We start from the raw sequence: 19,434 nt of genomic DNA, 5'->3' as shown, positions 1-19,434 counted from the left end.
GTGACCAGGCCTCCTGGTGGATCAGAGCCTGATCAACCAGGCTGTTACTGCTGGCTACACGCAAACCAACATACGAGCCACAGCCCGGCTGGTCAGGAACTGACTTTAGGTGCTTGTCCAGTGCCAGCTTGAAGACTGCCAGGGGTCTGTTGGTAATCCCCCTTATGTATGCTGGGAGGCTGTTGAACAGTCTCGGGCCCCTGACACTTATTGTATGGTCTCTTAACGTGCTAGTGACACCCCTGCTTTTCATTGGGGGGATGTTGCATCGTCTGCCAAGTCTTTTGCTTTCGTTGTGAGTGATTTTCGTGCGCAAGTTCGGTACTAGTCCCTCTAGGATTTTCCAGGTGTATATAATCATGTATCTCTCCTGCCTGCGTTCCAGGGAATACAGGTTCAGGAACTTCAAACGCTCCCAGTAACTGAGGTGTTTTATCTCCGTTATGCGCACCGTGAAGGTTCTCTGTACATTTTCTAGGTCAGCAATTTCACCTGCCTTGAAAGGTGCTGTTAGTGTGCAGCAATATTCCAGCCTAGATAGAACAAGCGACCTGAAAAGTGTCATCAAGGGCTTGGCATCCCTAGTTTTGAAGGTTCTCATTATCCATCCCGTCGTTTTTCTAGCAGATGCGATTGATACAATGTTATGGTCGTTGAAGGTGAGATCCTCTGACATGATCACTCCCTGGTCTTTGACGTTGGATTTTCGCTCTATTTTGTGCCCGGAACTTGTTTTGTACTCTAATGAAGTTTTAATTTCCTCATGTTTACCATATCGGAGTAATTGAAATTTCTCATCGTTGAACTTCATATTGTTTTCTGCAGCCCACTGAAAGATTTGGTTGATGTCCGCCTGGAGCCTTGCAGTGTCTGCAATGGAAGACACTGTCATGCAGATTCGGGTGTCATCTGCAAAGGAAGACACGGTGCTGTGGCTGACATCCTTGTCTATGTCAGATATGAGGATGAGAAACAAGATGGGAGTGAGTACTGTGCCTTGTGGTACAGAGCTTTTCACCGTAGCCGCCTCAGACTTTACTCTGTTGACTACTACTCATTGTGTTCCGCGTGTGAGGAAATCATAGATCCATCTACTAACTTTTCCTGTTATTCTTTAGCACGCATTTTGTGCGCTATTACGCCAGGGTCACACTTGTCGAAGGCTTTTCCAAAGTCTGTATATATTACATATGCATTCTTTTTGTCTTTTAGTGCATCTAGGACCTTGTCGTAGAGATCCAGTAGAGACAGACAGGAGCGACCTCCTCTAAACCCATGTTGCCCTGGGTTGTGTAATTGATGGGTATCTAGATGGGTGGCGATCTTGGTTCTTAGGACCCTTTCAAAGATTTTTATGATAAGGGATGTTAGTGCTATCGGTCTGTAGTTATTTGCTATTGCTTTACTGCCCCCTTTGTGGGGTGGGGCTATGTCTGTTGTTTTTAGTAACTGTGGGACGACCCCCGTGTCCATGCTCCCTAACCATAGGATGGTAAAAGCTCGTGATAAGGGCTTCTTGCAGTTCTTGATGAACACGGAGTTCCATGAGTCTGGCCCTGGGGCAGAGTGCGTGGGGATGTCATTTATCGCCTGTTCGAAGTCATTTGGCGTCAGGATAACATCAGATAGGCTTGTGTTAACCAAATTCTGTGGCTCTCTCATAAAAAATTCATTTTGATCTTCGACTCTCAGTCTGGCTAGCGGCTTCCTAAAAACTGAGTCATATTGGGACTTGAGTAGCTCACTCATTTCCTTGCCGTCATCTGTGTAGAACCCATCTTGTTTAAGTAGAGGCCCAATACTGGATGTTGTTCTCGACTTTGATTTGGCATAAGAAAAGGAATGCTTTGGATTTCTCTCGATTTCATTTATAGCTCTTAGTTCTTCCCGCGATTCCTGACTCCTATAAGATTCCTTTAGCTTAAGTTCGATGTTTGCTATTTCTCTGACCAGGGACTCCCTACGCATTTCAGATATATTGGCCTCTTTTAGTTGCTCTGTTATTCTTTTCCATCTCCTGTAAAGGGAGCGCCTGTCTCTTTCTATTTTACATCTACTCCTTTTTCTTAAAGGAATAAGCCTTGAGCATACATCGAGTGCCACCGAGTTAATCTGTTCTAGGCATAAGTTGGGGTCTGTGTTGCTTAGTCTATCTTCCCAGCTTATATCGTTTAGGACTTGGTTTACTTGGTCCCACTTTATGTTCTTGTTATTGAAGTTGAATTTGGTGAAGACTCCCTCGTGACTAATCTCATTTTGTCGGTCTGGGGCTCCACGCATACATGTCTGAACCTCGATTATGTTGTGATCTGAGTATATTGTTTTTGATATGGTGACATTTCGTTTCAGATCATCATTGTTAGTGAAGATGAGGTCCAGTATATTCTCCAGTCTAGTAGGCTCTATTATTGCTGGTTTCAGTTGAATTTTGTGCAGAGATTTAAGAGCTCGTGTGAGTGTGAGTTCTCGTCAGAGCTGCCTCCTGGTGTTATCACTGCAACAACATTATTTGCTATATTCCTCCATTTTAGGCGCCTCAAGCTGAAATCCTCCAGGAGCAAGATGTTGGGGGCAGGAGCTGGAAGATTTTCCAGACAGTGGTCAGTTTTTAACAGATGTTCCTGGAATTGCTGGGACGTTGCATCCGGAGGCTTGTAGACTACCACAATGACTAGGTTTTGGTTCTCGATCTTTACTGCTAAAACTTCCACTACATCATTTGAGGCATTAAGCAGTTCTGTGCAAACAAGTGACGGCGATATACAGGCCAACCCCCCCCCCTTTTTGTCTGTTCACTCTGTCACATCTGTATAGGTTGTAACCTGGGATCCATATTTCGTTGTCCAAGTGATCCTTTATGTGGGTCTCTGTGAAAGCCGCGAACATTGCATTTGCCTCTGCAAGCAGTCCACGGATGAAAGGTATTTTGTTGTTCGTTGCTGGCTTTAGACCTTGTACATTTGCAAAGAAGAATGTTATCGGACTGGTGGTATTGGTGGTACTGGGGAGAACCTTTTTTTTCCGGCACTAGTATCTGTATCTGTTGGTTTGGAGTGGAGGCCATCGACTGTGGTTCCAATTCAGAAATGACTGGATTTGGCGTACGATTTCTGCCATTTCCTACCAGTTTTTTTTCCTTCCTGGCACTAAAAAACCTCTCCCTCTTGAGTGGCTGTGGCTACCCAGGTTTTCCCATGGTCTGGATGTTTTGTATCTTTTTGTCCCCTTTAGATGGTGTGCCTGGCAATTTAAGTTATAGCACAGTCTTTCCTGTACTGAAGAGGGACACATTTCAGGGTGAAAAAGCTTAGAGGAAGGGAGTTTGCATTTTCCTGTTGTCATATGGGCATGGCATTTACTAGGGTGATCAAAGTTGCATGTCCCATCTGTTTTTCCAGATTTCCCATGCCTGCAGATACCAAGTGCGTGCATAGTATGTGCACAGGCTTGGTTTCTGTTTGCCTTGGGTTTCTGTGACTGTATTCCCTGTTGGTGCATGTTTACCTGTCTCATTCCTATCCTCACTAGTACTAACAATGGAGCTCTCACCAGTTGTTTCTGGTAATATCCTCACTATTGCTAGTGGAGTCTCCTTGTTTGCTATCTCCTGTGGTATTACTAGTTTGTAATATTGTTTTTTTCTTGTCCTTGACTACACTTGTTTCCCCACTACAGCTCCTGTCTCCCTCGAGGTCATTGTGGCAACGTTTCGCTCTCCAGGAGCTTTGTCAAGCCGTTACAAACAGTATATGGACACAGAGGGTATATATAGGCTCAGAGTGAGGTGCAATACTAGTGGTAGTAGTAGTAGTGAGATAAGTTGTAGTAGTAGTAGCAGTAATACAATATGTTAGAACAATTGACTCGCACAAGAGTAAAAGGATATTAAAGCTATAACTTGGGTAACATAAAAATAGGTTAGACAAATATTTCTATTGGAGGCTGTTTCAATGTAATGTGCTTTATGTAGTATTAACAGGAGAGACTATGTGATGGCAGGGTTTACTGTTTTCAGGAGGATTCTTGCTAAGACTTCGGAGATGGTGAAGCTGCCTTTGTTTTGTTTAATTGTATTAGAAACAGCGATCAGTGCTGATGCAAGACACTTGCGTCTGCGGAAATTAGTTTCTTTGATCACTAATTGGGCGTCTCTGAATTTCACTACTACTACTACCACTAGTATTGCACCTCACTCTGAGCCTATATATACCCTCTGTGTCCATGTACTGTTTGTAACGGCTTGACGAAGCTCCTGGAGAGCGAAACGTTGCCACAATAAAAATGTCACATTAGTTGCACTTGTGTCCTTTTACTTTAACATTACGTACGTGCAAACATTATTATGTACTAGCAAACATTATGTACGTGCAAACAACATTATGTACGTGTAACCAACATTATGTACGTGCAAACATTATGTACGTGCAAACATCATGTACGTGCAAACATTATTATGTACTAGCAAATATTATGTACGTGCAAACAACATTATATACGTGTAACCAACATTATGTACGTGCAAACATTATGTGCGTGCAAACAACATTATGTACGTGTAAACAACATTATGTACGTGCAAACATTATGTACGTGTAAACAACATTATGTACGTGCAAACAACATTATGTACGTGTAAACAACATTATGTACGTGTAAACAACATTATGTACGTGCAAACATTATGTACGTGTAAACAACATTATGTACGTGCAAACAACATTATGTACGTGTAAACAACATTATGTACGTGTAACCAACATTATGTACGTGCAAACATCATGTACGTGCAAACATTATGTACGTGCAAACATCATGTACGTGCAAACAACATTATGTACGTGCAAACATCATGTACGTGCAAACAACATTATGTACGTGCAAACATCATGTACGTGCAAACAACATTATGTACGTGCAAACATCATGTACGTGCAAACAACATTATGTACGTGCAAACATCATGTACGTGCAAACATTATGTACGTGCAAACATCATGTACGTGCAAACAACATTATGTACGTGCAAACATCATGTACGTGCAAACAATATTATGTACGTGCAAACATCATGTACGTGCAAACAACATTATGTACGTGCAAATATCATGTACGTGCAAACAACATTATGTACATGCAAACATCATGTACGTGCAAACATTATGTACGTGCAAACATCATGTACGTGCAAACAACATTATGTACGTGCAAACATCATGTACGTGCAAACAACATTATGTACGTGCAAACATCATGTACGTGCAAACATTATGTACGTGCAAACATCATGTACGTGCAAACAACATTATGTACGTGCAAACATCATGTACGTGCAAACAACATTATGTACGTGCAAACATCATGTACGTGTAAACAACATTATGTACGTGCATACAACATTATGTACGTGCAAACAACATTATGTACGTGTAACCAACATTATGTACGTGCAAACATCATGTACGTGCAAACAACATTATGTACGTGTAAACAACATCATGTACGTGTAAACAACAGACCACTAAGAAGAATTCTTTTATTAATATATAAAATAAAACATAACACGTGATCAATATTATTACAACAATCACTTTCACAGAACTTTGTGAACAATCACTGGTCATGTGCCACAGTTTTAATGTTCACTCATTTGTTCACTTATTTCCATTGTGCATTGTTCAAAAATCTGTCTGTCGTGTGTGTGGTATTTATGTCAATAATAATTTTGGTCTTTCACTCTGCATTTTACAATTTTACAAGAAAAGAGGAATCAATGTTTTTTTGACAGTTAAAAAAAAGTCGAAATTTAGCTTGGTTCCACTACTTTTGGATTTTTCATAGTCAAATTATGTCAAAAAAAACCGGCTCGTGGATTGTTTCTTTTATTTTTCAGAGATGTGACCAATGTAACACTGTCCGCGGCGCCTGGGAATTATACTCAGGTCACTTCCATTGGTAGAGGAACGTTGTGCCGGTGAGTTACGAGCCTCACGTCTCGTAAACTTACTGACACAGTCAGTGTAGCGTCAAGAATAAGAAGAATATAAAATATATATCATTCAAACTCCAAGTCATCCACGATTTTGATTTAAATTCAAAGACTTCCGAACTTTCAGGCATTTTTTCAAATATTTTTGAAATCACGATGATGCATCGCTACTGCATGAAGGTCAGTTATTTTATACAATACAAATAAAATACATTTTATTGCATTATTATTATTATAATCAAGGGGAAGCGCTAAACCCGGAGGATTATTCAGCGCCTGGGGGGGGGGATGTGGAAGGCATTCAGGCTTAATTCGGGGAACTGGAGCACAGATCCAATTCCCTAAATCAAGAGCCCCTCACCAACATCAAGGAACCTTCCTTGAGGGGACATTTCACTGCAGCATACAGAATGTAGTTTACGTGTAATTAAATAGGTACAAAAGGTTAATTTCAGGTATTTCTGTTTTTTAGACAAAGATCGTAGTGTAGTTTTATATTTACGAACTACAAGAATCTTTGTGCAATAAAATATTATTTTGGTGTTTTGCGACGTTTATTGTAAATGGTCAATGTAAGTTTATTCTGTTGGAGTATCCCGCTTATAAAGTGGAGCCAGTAACTCGCTGCTCTCACGACACTCAGTGATTGTGTCACTCAGATCACTGATTGTAGCACAGGTAACCCAGTGATCATTATTGTGTCACTCAGATCACTGATTGTAGCACAGGTAACCCAGTGATCATTATAGTGACACTCAGATCACTGATTGTAGCACAGGTAACCCAGTGATCATTATAGTGACACTCAGATCACTGATTGTAGCACAGGTAACCCAGTGATCATTATAGTGACACTCAGATCACTGATTGTAGCACAGGTAACCCAGTGATCATTATAGTGACACTCAGATCACTGATTATAGCACAGGTAACCCAGTGATCATTATAGTGACACTCAGATCACTGATTGTAGCACAGGTAACCCAGTGATCATTATAGTGACACTCAGATCACTGATTGTAGCACAGGTAACCCAGTGATCATTATAGTGACACTCAGATCACTGATTGTAGCACAGGTAACCCAGTGATCACCGTAGTGACACTCAGATCACTGATTGTAGCACAGGTAACCCAGTGACCACCGTAGTGACACTCAGATCACTGATTGTAGCACAGGTAACCCAGTGACCACCGTAGTGACACTCAGATCACTGATTGTAGCACAGGTAACCCAGTGATCATTATAGTGACACTCAGATCACTGATTGTAGCACAGGTAACCCAGTGATCATTATAGTGACACTCAGATCACTGATTGTAGCACAGGTAACCCAGTGACCACCGTAGTGACACTCAGATCACTGATTGTAGCACAGGTAACCCAGTGACCACCGTAGTGACACTCAGATCACTGATTGTAGCACAGGTAACCCAGTGATCATTATAGTGACACTCAGATCACTGATTACAGCACAGGTAACCCGGTGACCACCGTAGTGACACTCAGATCACTGATTGTAGCACAGGTAACCCGGTGACCACCGTAGTGACAGTCAGATCACTGATTACAGCACAGGTAACCCAGTTATCACCGTAGTGACACTCAGATCACTGATTGTAGCACAGGTAACCCAGTGATCATTATAGTAACACTCAGATCACTGATTACAGCACAGGTAACCCAGTGATCATTATAGTGACACTCAGATCACTGATTGTAGCACAGGTAACCCAGTGATCATTATAGTGACACTCAGATCACTGATTACAGCACAGGTAACCCAGTGATCATTGTAGTGACACTCAGATCACTCATTGCAGCACAGGTAACCAAGTAATCATTATAGTGACACTCAGATCACTGATTACAGCACAGGTAACCCAGTTATCATTATAGTGACACTCAGATCACTGATTGTAGCACAGGTAACCCAGTGATCATTATAGTGACACTCAGATCACTGATTACAGCACAGGTAACCCAGTGATCATTGTAGTGACACTCAGATCACTCATTACAGCACAGGTAACCAAGTAATCATTATAGTGACACTCAGATCACTGACTGCAGCACAGGTAACCCAGTCATCACCGTAGTGACACTCAGATCACTCATTGAAGCACAGGTAACCCAGTAATCATTATAGTGACACTCAGATCACTAAGTCCATCACATGCAACGCAGATCACCATAACACTTAAGAGTACTGAGTGTCACCACTGTAACACCTATAACAAAGTCTCGTGTTGGATCAGATTCCCTGACTAGTAAACCAAGCAAGGCAACACGGTAGACTCTCCCTCCTGCATGTGATCCAGCTATGTTAGCTAAATAAGACATATACGCAGCAGTTACATATCTTTATGTGTTCCACATATGTCTTATTTATTTGTTGCACAGGTGTTTTATTTACCTACTTGTTGGTATTGTACACCATTATTATTATATTCAACCTGTGTTAGGCTGACTGAGATCCATAATAAAAAAATATTTACACAGCTTTCACCCCTGACTCACGACACTTTAATTAATGTTTAGTTATGATCCTTATAAAGTTATTGATGTTCGAAGGCCACAGCCTCCACTGTAACACCAGACTGGTCAGGAACGACGGCTGGAAGACACAATAACTGTAATTCAGGCCGAGAGGAAAAAAAAAGTAACTGCAAACAACGTGAAAGCAAAAAGATCTGAGGGTAAGCACACCGTCCAGCTTATCACTTGTAGTACATGTTAATCTTGAAATTTCTGCAGTAAGTGCATAACTATCCGCCTTGTAAAGTGTTTTAAGAAACCTCAACAATGATTCATTTAATTTTTATTTTATTGTCGAAGTGGATAGTTTATTGTACACCTCATAACCATCCTGTGGAGGGCAGTGCAAGGACATATAGATACACAAAAGGCCTAGGAACTAGGCCCCAAAAAGGTTACCTGGAGTACATCTGGATTTATATCTACAGTTGTCTTTTCTGGTGCAAGTAAATTGACGATATTTGCTAAATATGTCTGGTATCTTATTTTCGTTAATAAGATACCTTCACACATATATCCAATAGGCTATTATACTGTCCCTATATTCCTAAATAAACAGACAATGAATGGCAGTGTTCAAGACATTGACCATAAAGTTAGGCTCAGCTGACAGCATGAGTCGTCAGCATGGAACCCGCACCTGTAATGTGCTTCCTGACACACATGAGCACTGTCAGCCTTTCTCCTTGTTTTTCCTTAAAGGAAGGTGACATGATGATGGGGAAGGGCTCTTGATTTAATTAAGGAATTAGAGCTGATCTTATCTTCCTTATACTAAATCTATTTCCTCCTGTTTCCCAGGCGCTGTATAATCCCTGCGGGTTTAGCGCTGACCCATGTATACAATAACAATACTACTGTAACAGTAGATGTTGTGGGAATACAGACTAACTGTAAAAAAGAAAAATGAAGTAACCTTCTTCTTTCAAGGCACCGGCCGTATCCCACCGTGGCAGGGTGTCCCAAAAATAAAAACAAAAGTTTCTCTTTTTAACTTTAGTAATATATACAGGAGAAAGGGTTACTAGCCACTTGTTCCTGGCGTGTTAGTCGCCTATTACAACACGCATGGCTTACGGAGGAAGAATTCTGTTCCACTTCACCACGGAGATAACAGGAAATAAACAAGAACAAGAATTAGCAAGAAAATAGCAGAAAACCCAGAGGGGTGTGTGTATATATGCTTGTACATGTATGTGTAGTGTGACCTAAGCGTAAGTAGAAGTAGCAAGACGTACCTGAAGTCTTGCATGTTTATGAGACAGAAAAAAAGACACCAGCAATCCTACCATCATGTAAAACAATTACAGGTTTCCGTTTCACTCACTTGGCAGGACGGTAGTACCTCCCTGGGTGGTTGCTGTCTACCAACCTACTACCACAGGACGGTAGTACTTCCCTGAGTGTCTGCTGTCTACCAACCTATTACCACAGGATGGTAGTGCCTCCCTGGGTGGTTGCTGTCTACCAACCTATTACCACAGGATGGTAGTACCTCCCTGGGTGGTTGCTGTCTACCAACCTACTACCACATGAAGGTAGTACCTCCCTGGGTGGTTGCTGTCTACCAACCTACTACCACATGAAGGTAGTACCTCCCTGGGTGGTTGCTGTCTACCAGTCAGGTGAGTAGAAGCATGAGGCAGAGTCGCCAGTGGACAAATCCACTAGTACAAGTAGGTTATGTCTGCAGGTTAGGCAAGCGTTGAATAATTCCTTGCGTTAAGTCTAGTAGATGCTACCTGATGCTAGCAGGTAGCAGGTAGGATATACTACCTGGTGCTAGCAAATAGGATATACTTCCTGGTACTAGCAGATAGGATATACAACCTGGTACTAGCAGGTAGCAGAAACTATTCAATACCTGGTGCTAGCAGGTAAGATATACTACCTGGTGCTAGCAGGTAAGATATACCACCTGGTGCTAGCAGGTAGGATATATTACCTGGTGCTAGCAGGTAGCAAGTAGGATATACTACCTGGTGCTAGCAGGTAACAGGTAGGATATACTACCTGATGCTAGCAGGTAGCATGTATTATACACTACCTGGTGCTAGCAGGTAGGATATACTATCTGGTGCTAGCAGGCAACAGGTAGGATATACCTGGTGCTAGCAGGTAACAGGTAAGATATAGTACCTTGTGCTAGTAGGTAGGATATACTGCCTGGTGCTAGCAGGTCGGATATACTACCTGGTGCTAGCAGGTAACAGATAAGATATACTACCAGGTGCTAGCAGGTAGGATATACTACCTGGTGCTAGCAGGTAGGATATACTACCTGGTGCTAGTGGGAAGGATATACTACCTGGTGCTAGCAGGTAACAGGTAAGATATATTACCTGGTGCTAGCAGGAGACAAGTAAGATATACTACCTAGTGCTAGCAAGTAGGATATACTACCTGGTGCTAGCAGGTAGGATATACTACCTGGTGCTAGCAGGTAGGATATACTACCTGGTGCTAGCAAGTAGGATATACTACCTGGTGCTAGCAAGTAGGATATACTACCTGGTGCTAGCAGGTAGGATATACTTCCTGGTGCTAGCAGGTAGCAAGTAGGATATACTACCTGGTGCTAGCAGGTAACAGGTAGGATATACTACCTGATGCTAGCAGGTAGCATGTATTATACACTACCTGGTGCTAGCAGGTAGGATATACTATCTGGTGCTAGCAGGCAACAGGTAGGATATACTACCTGGTGCTAGCAGGCAACAGGTAAGATATAGTACCTTGTGCTATTAGGTAGGATATACTGCCTGGTGCTAGCAGGTCGGATATACTACCTGGTGCTAGCAGGTAACAGATAAGATATACTACCAGGTGCTAGCAGGTAGGATATACTACCTGGTGCTAGCAGGTAGGATATACTACCTGGTGCTAGTGGGAAGAATATACTACCTGGTGCTAGCAGGTAACAGGTAAGATATATTACCTGGTGCTAGCAGGAGACAAGATATACTACCTAGTGCTAGCAAGTAGGATATACTACCTGGTGCTAGCAGGTAGGATATACTACCTGGTGCTAGCAGGTAGGATATACTACCTGGTGCTAGCAAGTAGGATATACTACCTGGTGCTAGCAAGTAGGATATACTACCTGGTGCTAGCCGGTAACAGGTAGGATATACTACCTGGTGCTAGCAGGTAGGATATACTACCTGGTGCTAGCAGGTAGCAGGTAGGATATACTACCTGGTGCTAGCCGGTAATAGGTAGGATATACTACCTGGTGCTAGAAGGTAGCAGGTAGGATATACTACCTGGTGCTAGCAGGTAGCAGGTAGGATATACTACCTGGTGCTAGCCGGTAATAGGTAGGATATACTACCTGGTGCTAGCCGGTAACAGGTACGATATACTACCAGGTGGTAGCAGGTAAGATGTACTACGTGGTACTAGCAGGTAGCAGGTACGATATACTACCTGGTGCTAGCAAGTAGGATATACTACCTAGTGCTAGCAGGTAGGATATACTACCTGGTGCAAGCAGATAGTATATACTACCTGGTGCTAGCAGGTAGAATATACTACCTGGTGTTAGCAGGTAGAATATATTACCTGGTGCTAGCAGGTAGGATATACTTCCTGGTGCTAGCAGGTAGCAGGTAGGATATACTACCTGGTGCTAGCAAGTAACAGGTAAGATATACTACCTGGTGCTAACAGGTAGCAGGTAAGATATACTAGATTTGTAGACGTTCTGACGTGCAAATATAACCGTCTAAATTATCTCTACTTCAGGTTTCGTGAGACAAATTAGACTGTAGACCAGGTCGTCCTATCCAAGTTTTAACTTAACGTTGCTGATCCACTGATCGTATTTATTCCCTAAAATAATTATCTTGACTTAATGATAATTAAGTGTAAATAAGTTTCCGAGGAAATGTATAAAAAAAATAATAAAACCTTGCAATGTTATTGTGAACAACGACGTGTGTCCTTGACCACATGTGAAGATGATAATGATATGTATTATTGACGAGTTGATAAGTCACGTGTGCGACAGTTAGGTATCTTTATTCTCGAGACGTTTCGTCTACACAGTAGCCTTCTTCAGTCGAATACAGAGGAGGCTGCAAATGCAGGAGAGATTTAAAGAGGATGTAATCAGTCCATCACCCTGGTAGATGTAATTATGGGAGGGAGGGTCAGTCCAAAGGACTCATATGCTCACTTCTGTATTCGACTGAAGAATCCTACTGTGTAGGTCAAACGTTTCGGAATAAAGATACCTAACTGTAGTACATGTGTCTTATTTATTATTATGAATCATCCACCATTTATAAACATAACCGAAAACACGTAGGATAAAAAATAAAAAAAGTAACTTAAAGAGTAGGAGTCCAGTTATGTTACTGTATGTATGTGAGATCTTAATTAATAAAGAGAAATTTCAACATGCATATTTGACTAACTTACGCTCTGAGGACGGGTTGCTTCTCTCCTGTTGTCTGACCACTCCACTGCATCCACTGATCTGTTAAGATGAAAGTTAAATTAAATATTTAGTTTCACAAAAAGATGCTTAAAGTTACAATGGATATATTTGCAGTTTGTCTACATATTGGTTATAGTTATAAGTACACATTATTAAATAACAAAAAGGCACAATACCGTGACTGGAACGATACACAAATAACCCGCATTATATACCATTCTTGTACTACTACTACTACTACTACTACTACTACTACTACTACTACTACTACCTCCACCTCTTCCTGCCTATATATAGCCGTCCTGCTCCACCTCTGTTAGTGTGACTTTGTCAATGGTCCAAGTCGGACCGAAACGTCGTCGTAAGCTTCTCTCTTTTATGTGCGGGTTATTTGTGTAAAGTACACATTATGTTATGTATTCCGTGGAAAGCCCCTTGTTGGGTATAGCTTTCGAGATACTTCGTATGGTATCATTTACATCTCTTTCCTACTGTACCCCTGATGCCAGTTTATATCATGGCTGTGTAAGAGGGACGGAGGGGAAAGAGAGGGTCTAAAATGTCACAGCAGTGAGAGCTACCACAAGCAACACAGCAGCGTGTGGTCTCTCTTGAAATCGTGCTCTCTAGCGGCACCATAAACCACAAGACTTCATAACGTGATGCAATACACGACCTCGTCAGGAGTGGGGGAAGGCAGGCGAAACACGAGTACAACAACGCAGCATATAAGGCAGCATAACGCAGTGCATCAATACAGCAGCATAATACAGCAATGCAGCATGACAGCACGACAGAGCATCACAATAGAGCTCAACACACCAGAACAGAGTCACATAACAGCACAATCACAACATAATACTATTTACGAGCAACAAAGATTACAGAAAATTTCCACGACAAAGAAAGAAGTCAGAGAACACTAAGGAATCTAGAAGTAATGAAAGCAATGGGGCCTCCTAAAATATTGACAAATATAACTTAAGATTGTGCGACCGTTGAGCAAAAATATGCAAACTGAATGATCAGGTAGACAGAGAAGAGAAGGTACTCAAGTGACTATAAGACAGAAGGTGATAGACAGGAGGTACCCGAGTGGGCGAAGGTGATAACCCGGACCCCGTCAAGGATCAGCGCTTGGGCCTTGGCTGTTTTTCTATAATACGTGAATGACCTGCAGGAGAAAATCTAATCTTGCAAATCATTGTTCTCTAAAAGAAACTGACGAGAAAGATTACAACCAAAGAAAACGAGAGAAACTCTTATAACTGAACAAGCTGGAAACGTGACCTGAAAGATGGATACATGAATTTAATTCCGAGTGTAAAGGCAAGAACAACTTGAAAGGCAGATGCTCATGATAAACTTCCAGACAAAGATTTAATATGATTATTATATTTATCACACAGCGCCTGAGGAATGGCCGGTGATCACCTTGACTACATGGAAAAGGTAGTAATAATTCCTAAGATAAAAAAAACTTTAATATATATTAAGGCAACTCAAGACGCAATAAACCATGGAGATGTTACAAAGTATTTTTTCAGTCTTAGGGTAGTGAGCGGCTTGCTCCTGATGAAGAGGTGAAGTAAGCACTATGCACAGTTTTAAGAGTGAGTATGACCAGGTTTTGAAGGCCAGGAATTAGTAAAACCTGTCTACCCTTGTAAGACAACTAAATAAGTACACCTAGAACATATCACTGCAACACAACCTGTGATATACCTGTGACAGGTTCACAGTTTACCTTCTCTCATAGGCTGGCCTGGGTACAGGCTTTTCTGTCGATTGCCTGTTCAACCTGGCTGTTGCTCTTGGCCGCCAGCTGGACCACATATCCGTCAGAGCCTAGTTAATCTGGCAACTGGCGGAGGTAGTAATTTGTTTCTACATCAAAACTTCTACACATTATCTGGCAACATTCCTGATATCTGCTGTAAACAGATGTTAGTATTACCTGGACATCTACTTGTTCCTGTTCCCTGGACATCTACTTGTTCCTGTTCCCTGGACATCTACTTGTTCCTGTTCCCTAGACATCTACTTGTTCCTGTTCCCTGGACATCTACTTGTTCCTGTTCCCTGGACATCTACTTGTTCCTGTTCCCTAGACATCTACTTGTTCCTGTTCCCTGGACATCTACTTGTTCCTGTTCCCTGGACATCTACTTGTTCCTGTTCCCTGGACATTTACTTGCTCCTGTTCCCTGGACATCTACTTGTTCCTGTTCCCTGGACATCTACTTGCTCCTGTTCCCTGGACATCTACTTGTTCCTGTTCCCTGGACATCTATTTGCTCCTGTTCCCTGGACATCTACTTGTTCCTGTTCCCTGGACATCTACTTGCTCCCGTTCCCTGGACATCTACTTGTTCCTGTTCCCTGGACATCTACTTGTTCCTGTTCCCTGGACATCTACTTGCTCCTGTTCCCTGGACATCTACTTGTTCCTGTTCCCTGGACATCTATTTGCTCCTGTTCCCTGGACATCTACTTGTTCCTGTTCCCTGGACATCTACTTGCTCCCGTTCCCTGGACATCTACTTGTTCCTGTTCCCTGGACATCTACTTGTTCCTGTTCCCTGGACATCTACTTGTTCCTGTTCCCTGGACATCTACTTGTTCCTGTTCCCTGGACATCTACTTGTTCCTGTTCCCTGGACATCTACTTGTTCCTTTTGTGCTACTTCTGTTAGCACGAGTTTCTGCTCCATATGTCTATGTCTGTATACGTTATCCTTCCCAGGTTGTGACACTCTTTTATCCGTTCTTCTAAGTTGTCTTTCAAAAACTGATCGTCTCAACATATTTTCCACAAACTTTGTTTACTTCTGTAGTCAGGTTTTCCAGGCAATGGTGAGGGTCAAGGGAACTCAAGACTTTTCTAAGGAATACCTGATAGATCAGGTATTCCCTACAGTTGTTAAAGTTAATGGAAATCCCTTAACGTTGGTTGCTTCTGAGGTTCTCTATATCTGAATTTATGTTCGTTTGCACTTTGACGAGGATTTGATTGGAAAATATAGTAGCTGACATTGTTTCTTTTCTTGATTAGTTCCTCACTCTTCGTGGATTATTATTATTATTATAATCAAAGGGGAAGCGCTAAACCCGTAGGATTATACAGCGCCCGGGGGGGGGGATGTGGAAGGCATTCAGGCTTAATTCGGGGAACTGGAGCACTGATCCAATTCCCTAAATCAAGAGCCCCTCACCAACATCAAGGAACCTTCCATGAGGGGCACTCTTCGTGGAGATTAATTCTATTTATGCTAACGTGCTTTCGGGTACTTTATCTGGTACAATGTTCAACGTCTTCCGTTTGGGAAGACTGAAATTTCAGTGGAGGAAAAAATCTGGTGTTTGATTTTGAAGACAGCTTTCTATCGTCATTACCTGCTCAGTAAATTAGTAAGCCATTGCTAATGAAATTTATATTCAAGGTTAATTCTTGCTCTCCACTTAATCCTAGAACTTCTACTGCGTCATTTGATTTACGGCAGTTTTTTTTTTTTTTTTTTTAAGAAAATTAATCATTTACAAAATCCTACTCCTCCCTGAGTTTTATATACTCTCACATGTAAATACACAGCGCAAAGTATCCTTCGTAAGTATTTCTGCAAATACTACATCGTATTTGTTTCTGTGAGGAGCCCAAATGTTAAACCCTGAATGTTAGTACAAATGAAGGAGGACATACAATTTGGAGCATTTGAGTTTTGTTTAGGTTTTCTTGATGTCACTGGTTGGGTAGCATCTCGTAATGTGGTTATTGATGGAACTGTTTCTTGGTCCTGGTGTGTATACAACTATTTCCCTGTGCTTCATGACCACCTGTTTCTGTATCTCCGTAGTCTCAGTGTTTTCCTTGGTTCTCTCCACAGTTGGTTTCTGCTGTCCCTTACAATGTTGCAGGTTACTGTGTCTTACGACTCTCGATACAAAGGCTTATATCGTTGTGCTCTTTTCAAGTGGAATTTTGGACAACTTAAGTCGTAATACATACTGACCCGAGTGATGATTTACACATCTTAGGGTGGGAATATTTGCACTGTTGTGAGATCAGAATATATAATAGAAAATGGAAATAGCTTGAAACCATACTCAAGGCCGACTGGTGTACTCGGGCTGGGAAGAAACATGGCTTGTGAACCAGGCTGCCCAGATTTGAGGCATTTGTGGCTGAGTGTATAAGAGCATCACCTGGTAACCTCGCTCATCTCCATGTAGCGGGATCCAGCCCTACTAACTGCGATCTTTCTCTGTATATACCAGCCTGTTTCTGTATGGTGTATTGACTGACACAGACACACACACACACACACACACACACACACACACACACACACACACACACACACACACACACACATATATATATATATATATATATATATATATATATATATATATATAATCATAAGTTATCCAAGAGTAGCTTCTTTCGTAGTTCTGTGATATTTATTACTGGCCACAACCCAGGACCGCAATCTTGAGTGACATCGATCCCTGAGAAACATCACCCGCCCATTTATATTACTATTATAATTATTATTATTATCATTATTATTATTATTATTATTATTGTTGTACATGAGCTTCGTAGAAGTGCAGATAAACTGGATGGAGAGTCTGCTACCTTGGTGAATGTTGTTGTCAACTTGTGCTACAACTGTTAGGTCATGTATACTTGAGTTACAACTGTTAGGTCATGTATACTTGTGTTACAACTGTTAGGTCATGTATACTTGTGTTACAACTGTTAGGTCATGTATACCTGCAGTGCTATCTCACTAATATTTATGATCACATGTATACTTTGAATCAAATAATATGATCAATAATGGGAATATTAACCAACAAACAAGAAACTACCAGCTTGCAACTAAGAAAAACAGGTTAGCGTACAAGCAACTGCTAGGTGCACTGTTATAGCTAACTGCTAGGTGCACTGTCATAGCTAACTGCTAGGTGCACTGTTATAGCTAACTGCTAGGTGCACTGTTATAGCTAACTGCTAGGTGCACTGTTATAGCTAACTGCTAGGTGCACTGTCATAGCTAACTGCTAGGTGCACTGTTATAGCTAACTGCTAGGTGCACTGTTATAGCTAACTGCTAGGTGCACTGTTATAGCTAACTGCTAGGTGCACTGTCATAGCTAACTGCTAGGTGCACTGTCATAGCTAACTGCTAGGTGCACTGTTATAGCTAACTGCTAGGTGCACTGTTATAGCTAACTGCTAGGTGCACTGTTATAGCTAACTGCTAGGTGCACTGTCATAGCTAACTGCTAGGTGCACTGTCATAGCTAACTGCTAGGTGCACTGTCATAGCTAACTGCTAGGTGCACTGTCATAGCTAACTGCTAGGTGCACTGTCATAGCTAACTGCTAGGTGCATTACTGTTAAGGATGACCGCTACGTACACTATTGTCATACATGACTGCTAGGTGCACTACTGTCATACTTGACCGCTAGGTGCACTACTGTCATACTTGACTGCTAGGTGCACTACTGTCATACTTGACTGCTACGTACACTACTGTCATAATTGACCGCTAGGTGCACTACTGTCATAATTGACTGCTAGGTACACTAATGTCATACTTGACCGCTAGGTGCACTACTCTCATACATGACCGCTAGGTGCACTACTGTCACACTTGACTGCTAGGTGCACTACTGTCATACATAACCGCTAGGTACACTACTGTCATACTTGGCCGCTAGGTACACTACTGTCATACATGACCGCTAGGTGCACTACTGTCATACTTGACTGCTAGGTGCACTACTGTCATACATAACCGCTAGGTGCACTACTGTCATACATGACTGCTAGGTGCACTACTGTCATACATGACCGCTAGGTGCACTGCTGTCATACATGACTGCTAGGTGCACTGTCATACATGACCGCTAGGTGCACTACTGTCATACATGACCGCTAGGTACACTACTGTCATACATGACCGCTAGGTACACTGCTGTCATACTTGATTGCTAGGTGCACTACTGTCATACTTGACTGCTAGGTGCACTACTGTCATACTTGACTGCTAGGTGCACTACTGTCATACTTGACCGCTAGGTGCACTACTGTCATACATGACCGCTAGGTGCACTACTGTCATACTTGACTGCTAGGTGCACTACTGTCATACATGACCGCTGGTACACTACTGTCATACTTGACCGCTAGGTGCACTACTGTCATACATGACCGCTAGGTGCACTACTTTTCATACATGACTGCTAGGTGCACTACTGTCATACTTGACTGCTAGGTGCACTACTGTCATACATGACTGCTAGGTGCACTACTGTCATACATGACTGCTAGGTGCACTGTCATACATGACCGCTAGGCGCACTACTGTCATACATGACCACAAGGTACACTACTGTCATACTTGACTGCTAGGTGCACTACTGTCATACATGACTGCTAGGTACACTACTGT

The 19,434-nt window shown here is 42.0% G+C and overlaps 1 protein-coding gene across 4 annotated transcripts in view; it reads right to left on the bottom strand.

Moving 5' to 3' along the window:
* Nucleotides 1-19,434, bottom strand: part of Oatp26F (Organic anion transporting polypeptide 26F) — a 669,510-nt gene that overhangs the window by 490,730 nt on the left and 159,346 nt on the right. For all 4 annotated transcript variants that reach the window (XM_070099851.1, XM_070099848.1, XM_070099850.1 and 1 more), the window contains one exon: nt 12,950-13,007. The gene's annotated coding sequence lies outside the window, so the exon portion shown is untranslated. The remainder of the gene's footprint in view (nt 1-12,949; nt 13,008-19,434) is intronic.

Source organism: Cherax quadricarinatus, chromosome 69 (assembly GCF_038502225.1).
Source record: "Cherax quadricarinatus isolate ZL_2023a chromosome 69, ASM3850222v1, whole genome shotgun sequence".
Lineage (NCBI taxonomy): Eukaryota > Metazoa > Arthropoda > Malacostraca > Decapoda > Parastacidae > Cherax > Cherax quadricarinatus.
The sequence above is the reverse complement of the archived record's forward strand: the minus strand, read 5'-3'. Positions and strand labels throughout refer to the sequence as shown.